This window comes from Palaemon carinicauda, chromosome 11 (assembly GCF_036898095.1).
Source record: "Palaemon carinicauda isolate YSFRI2023 chromosome 11, ASM3689809v2, whole genome shotgun sequence".
Classification (NCBI taxonomy): domain Eukaryota; kingdom Metazoa; phylum Arthropoda; class Malacostraca; order Decapoda; family Palaemonidae; genus Palaemon; species Palaemon carinicauda.
Genome location: NC_090735.1, coordinates 79102263 through 79108214, shown reverse-complemented (window position 1 = coordinate 79108214; position 5952 = coordinate 79102263).

The following is a 5952-nucleotide window of genomic DNA, read 5'->3' as shown; positions in this document are numbered from 1 at the left end:
TGAAACAATTTTGACAGGAAATTTGTTCCTCGGTCACTCGGAACGATTTACGGAATACCAAACTTGGTGAAAAAGTCTAGTAACTTTTCGGCGATTACTTTGCCACTGATGTTCCTGACAGGTATGGCTTTTGGGTATCTTGTCACTGGATACAGTTAACTTATATTCGTCGCCTTTCTTCGTTCTCGGTAAAGGTCTCACAATGTCAATCATTACCTTGCTGAAAGGTTCTCCTCGTGCTTAATCGGGTGTAACTGAGCCTTCTTTATGTACTCGTTAGGCTTTCCGGCCATGTGGAAAACGTGACATGCATGGCAAAACTGGCTCAGATCCTTATGCAGGCCAGGCCAGAAAAAGTGTCTCATAATCTTTTCCGTCGTCTTTCTTATTCCCAAATGTCCAGTCTCATGTGCTACGGCGATCACCTGTCTTCTCAGTGGTGCGGAAAGTAATATCTGATGGTATATGCCCCATTCGGCATTCCCAGGGATATCGGCGTGTGTATGCTTCCTCATAAGCAATCCATCCTTGAGGTAATAACAGGTGGGAGACTGCTGCACCTTTGTCTCATCCACCACACGGTACATTAATTCCGTTAACGTCTCATCCTATGCAATCCTATCAACCTTTTATGACTCGCATGTCCTTCTTCTGATGCTGAGTTTTCTATTTCTTCCAAATCCATTGCTGCCTTGTCTTCTTGTTCATTCGTCTGTTGTTCTTTTTGTTTTGGGCTCTCTCGAGAGTTCTCCTCTTGCTTACTATCGTGAGGTAACCTCTTCCGTAAATAAATAAGTTAATTGTTCCTTCGGTTTCTCTGTCTTCTTTTGCAGCCACTTTCTTCCTCATTCTCCTAGTCATCACACAACTAGGAAACAAATACGCGTAGTCCTTCTTGAGTCCAGTCACAGTATTATACTTATGTGGTTTCTCTGTTATAATGGGTCAAGGCACAAATGGCACTCCACCAACCTTATTTCCTAGTAGGACTTCCACTCCTTCGACAGCCAATGAATCCTTTACCGCAAAATCAAAATTACCTGTTGCCAACTCGGATGACAGTTTCAAACGGTAAATAGGAGTAACTTCTTTACCTATTCCCTTCAAAATGACAGAATCTCCTATGAGAGACTGTTCCTATATTGGGTGTATGCCTCTCGTCACCACTATATGATTACATCCCGTTTCATGCAATATCTTGACCGGGATCTGCTCGCTCCCATCCAAAGCGGCTAACCTACCTTCTTAAATATACAATTTAAAGGCATCCACACTGTTTAGGGTTGTCCTGTTCGTCGTGTAAAGGTTAGCTGATTTATTTTCCTCGTCGATCTTTCCCAGTTGATTCTTCGTCTGCGTATTCTGTAGAGTTGAATTATCCTTAACCAATTGGGCGACTGCTTTCGGTTGGTTAGACCTACATTTCTTACTGATATGGCCTTTTTTGCCATGCTTATAACAGACGATGGAATAAAAGAAAATGGTTTGTATCTAAGAAAGCTTAGTGGGTTGAATATTATGAAACACATTATTTGTTTGTAGCTCTCAAGTCCCTCCTTCCAAAAAAGTGCCTTAATCTGTTATTATTCCTTAACTAGAAGTATGCTACTGTGTTGTTATATGAGTGTGTGTCATAGACATTAATAGTTCACAGGAGCTATTGAGATGGCCTCTCTGGTCTTTAGCCCCGGAAGTGAATTCAGTTGTTAGGAGGAGAGTGACTGTGTTTGAGTTTAGTCTGAATTGTTCCAGAAATACAGTATCAAAACCCTTTCCAAGAAGGAGAGGTTTAGGCACTACTGGTGGTGGACCAAAAAAAAAAAAAAGTTTTCGATGACACAGAACATTATCACAGTGCAGGTTTACAATTGGAGATTTTCAGACATTGCTACTGTGGGCCCACGGTGACCTGCACGGCATCGTATGCGGCCATACTGTTCAGAATTTAGGACAGTTTAAGTGACTTTGCAGCCTGATGGTGGACAGAATATTGAGGCGGACAGTGTTGCTTTGAGGGAAAATTATTGCAGTACAGTATTTTTCACAGTTATATGTTCTTTTCAGATGGTTCATTAGATAGTAATTGTTCAAGTTTATTACTGGTCATTACAGATGTCATGAAACCATGGTGTTGTAGGGTTTTCCTTTAAGCTTAGTTCTGTAGTAATGTTTCTTTTGTTTTGGAGGCTGACTATGTTGAGAATCCTAATATTTCTAAGTCTTTCAAATCCTCAGGTTCTGTAGTCATAGTCTTGTTAGGCTTTTAAAGTTCCGTTTTGTAACTGTGTAGTGGTATATCTTGCATGTAACTTAGTATTTTTCTCTTGCTTGTACAATATGCAGTAAGACTATTCTGAAGTGGTCATTTCTTTTGTTTATCCTAACTTGAGGCTGGAGTATAAAGGGATGCTAATTTTGCCTTTAATTGATTATTTGAATTGACAAAACAATGTTAATGTATTCCTAACAGTTTTTTTTTTTTTTGTTTCATTTACAAATAAATATTATTTTGTTTATATGAAGACTGAAATTTATCCCAGTTCCTTACACCATAATGTCCCTTTCTCAGCCACTGTTTTTTTTTTAATCTTTCTAATAAGTAATTTATCATAATTTTTTAATCCCACACTGTGTCCCGTTTATCAGTTAAAAAATTCTTTCCCTTTCATCTAATGTTAAGACATTTCTTTACCCAAGTTTGAAACCATCTTACCTAAAGAATATAAAGCTATATAAAATCTGCTAATTTCCCAGAAATGAATCAACGGTCATCTTACATGTTAATCCAGCTAGCCCAAGGAAAGGGAATTTAGCAAGGAAGTAAGATTCTAGCTTGGTCCCCTTGCCCAGTATAAATCAAGGAGTGGTGCCCAGCGCTCCGTTCTCTTGATCTGTTACCTAGATTTTTGGGTATTTCACCGTTGTATATTTTTTGTGTAGTGAACGTTGGGTTGTGGTCGGCATTCGGACACCAGGCAGTTTGGGTGTTACCTCTGGCCACAATCCGCAAACCACTACAACGAGATTAATCTTCTGCACATATTTCACAACATCTGAAGGAGGACGATTCGACGATTGTTGCTGTGGTACTATCGCATTCTGCTTTGGAAACATATCAGTGCTACTTCCACTGTAACTATTGAACTTGTTCCCATAGTTATTAGTGAATTGTTTTCCATGGTTTGGCGAATACTTGACACTTGGTCTGAACAACTATTGAAACTTCATACCCGAGGAGAGTTTCTCTCTCTCTCTCTCTCTCTCTCTCTCTCTCTCTCTCTCTCTCTCTCTCTCTCTCTCTCTCTCTCTCTCTCTCAAGTACATTCGAATGTGTTCAAGAATTCCTTGTAAATATTATTCCAGCACTATCAGTTCTTCTAAATCAACCATCTCCCTCACTTTGGCAGTCTCTGTACATCTATTAAAATATTATCGTACCTTTTAAGTGTAATCCAGGAAAGTAATTTTTTCGTGATTCCTCAAATTTCGGAATCTTTCATTATAGTATTCACATTCCTCTTAATTTCTTGATACTCCTTCCTCTCGTCCTAAGACAGGGCAAGATACGCACCGCGTCCTTTTCCAATAAGGACACGCGGCAATTACACAGGTCATTCCATTGCTGACATAACCGTTTCAAAATGATCGAAGAATTCGTCGGGAGCTTCTTCCATGAATTTCGGGATTAACCTTTGTGCTTTCGCCACATCAAACACGGGATCGTGCACAGCCAGGGGTCACACCTGTTTGAGTTAACGATGACCTTTCACGGGCATTGAACAGTTCCAATTCCCTGGCATATCTTGCAATTTCTCTCTCTCTCTCTCTCTCTCTCTCTCTCTCTCTCTCTCTCTCTCTCTCTCTTCTCTCTCTTTTCCCTTGCATGTCTCACAATTTTTCTTGCTTCTTCTCTTGCATGACTTCCAATTTTTCTTGCCTCTTATCTCTCTCTTTGTTCCCGTCTTCCAATTTCTCTTGCCTCTTCCCTCTCTCTTTCTTCCCATTCTGCCATCATCTTCAACTTTATTGAATTTTCTTCCAATGCTATTCATATAATTTCAGCCTCTACATTCATTTCTGCTTTCATTCCTCCCGTTTGTGGGGCATCTGATAATTGCTTTTCTACGAATTCTGCTTCAGCCTTCCCCTAAAGGTTACGAGCTGCTGCAATATCTTCCTCTGGCAACTTTCCTGAGTTTATCAATGCTTCTAATGCTAGACACTTAATTTGGGCTTTAGTTATCCCACTAATACCAGGGCCACCACATGCCATTAGAATAGTGAGCCACTGAGTTTTAGTTACATTAGCTTCTGACAATTCCTGAACAATTAGGTTTTCCAAAAACTCCTGCACATTCAACTGCACCATCTTGTACTTTACAAAAAATTATACCTCTCCAAAAATTATATCCTAACAATACACAGAATCCTATCAACACTAAACTGGTCAAACCTTTAATCAAAACACGGCCCTGCTATCACCAGTATGTAAAACAGACTCGCTCGATCCCAGGGTCTGGGCACCAAAAAAATATACATTACGACTAGAGAATTACGTTAATTCCTGAGCTCCCAAAACTCACCTGCCTTATATTACATAAGTCTGATACACATGAGAATACCTTCAAGCTCTAAGAATAATACGCAACTTCCAGACGTTGATATATATGAACACTGAATATCAAAAGGTCTCTTTACGTTACACTCCAAACAAAACTGGGTGATTACTTTTAATGAGAACTATTCTTGAATCAACCTCTTACTTCGATTCTATGTCAGGGGATACGAGCAATTTACCGAGTTAATTATTGATGATCGAAATAATACACACTTTATGAAAAGAAGTATACTCTATAGAAATAACACTTCAAAATTAACACCAAAATAAATTACTCAAAATTAAAAATCTGAATTTTACAATACATATACAACCCATATGCTTTGTATACTTTTCAACAAAACACTTGTTAGTATCTAACAATACTTAATGATACTGTAGAAGTCGCTTAATGGTAGAAATGCACCAGAAAAGTAGCTTTAATGAAGTGCAATTACTTTTTTATAAGTCATGACTTTTTAGAATGGACAATGTCTCCTTAAACTTGTTGGTCTAAGCTGACAAAATGGAATGCCGTGTTTTAAGGTTCTGTTTACATTAAAATGATGTAAATACAATATCAGCTTTTTTTTCAATAAATGAATGAATATTCATTTTACCACAAGTGAAAAAATAAGATTAAAAAAAAAATAAGAAAAATATCACTAAATGTTTACAGTGTTTTATAGTTAATAAACCACTCTCTCTCTCTCTCTCTCTCTCTCTCTCTCTCTCTCTCTCTCTCTCTCTCTCTCTCTCTCTCTCTCTCTCTCTCTCTCTCTCATTCCCATGTTGAAACTTTGTGACGGGCAAGAGGGCTCTCGAACTTGTGGAAATTGCTCCCCCAGTTTGAATCTAAATTTCTCTCTCTCATCTTTTTCTTTCTCTCAATATTCGACCTTCTCCTAGTTTTATAAACTTTCTTTCGTGTTGCTTTCCAAACTCTATGAGAAAAATTTCCCTTATATATATGTATATATTATGTACATATGTACTGGTAATTTAGAGGTGGAGTGGAAGTTAGTAGAAGAAACTTTTGTTGGGATTGCAAGTGATGTGTGTGGCAAGAAGGTTGTTGGAGGCAGCATGAGGAAGGGCAGTGAATAGTGGAATGAAGGAGTGAAGGTAAAAGTGGAAGAGAAAAAGAGGGCTTTTGAAGAATGGCTGCAGAGTAATAGTATAGAGAAGTAAGAAAAATATAGAGAGAAAAATGTGGAAGTAAAGCGCAAGGTAAGTGAGGCAGAGAGGGCAGCTGGCCTGAGGTGGGGTCAGGGATTGGGTCATTCATATGAAGAGAATAAGAAGAAGTTTTGGAAAGAAGTGAAGAGAGTAAGGAAGGCTGGCTCAAGAATTGA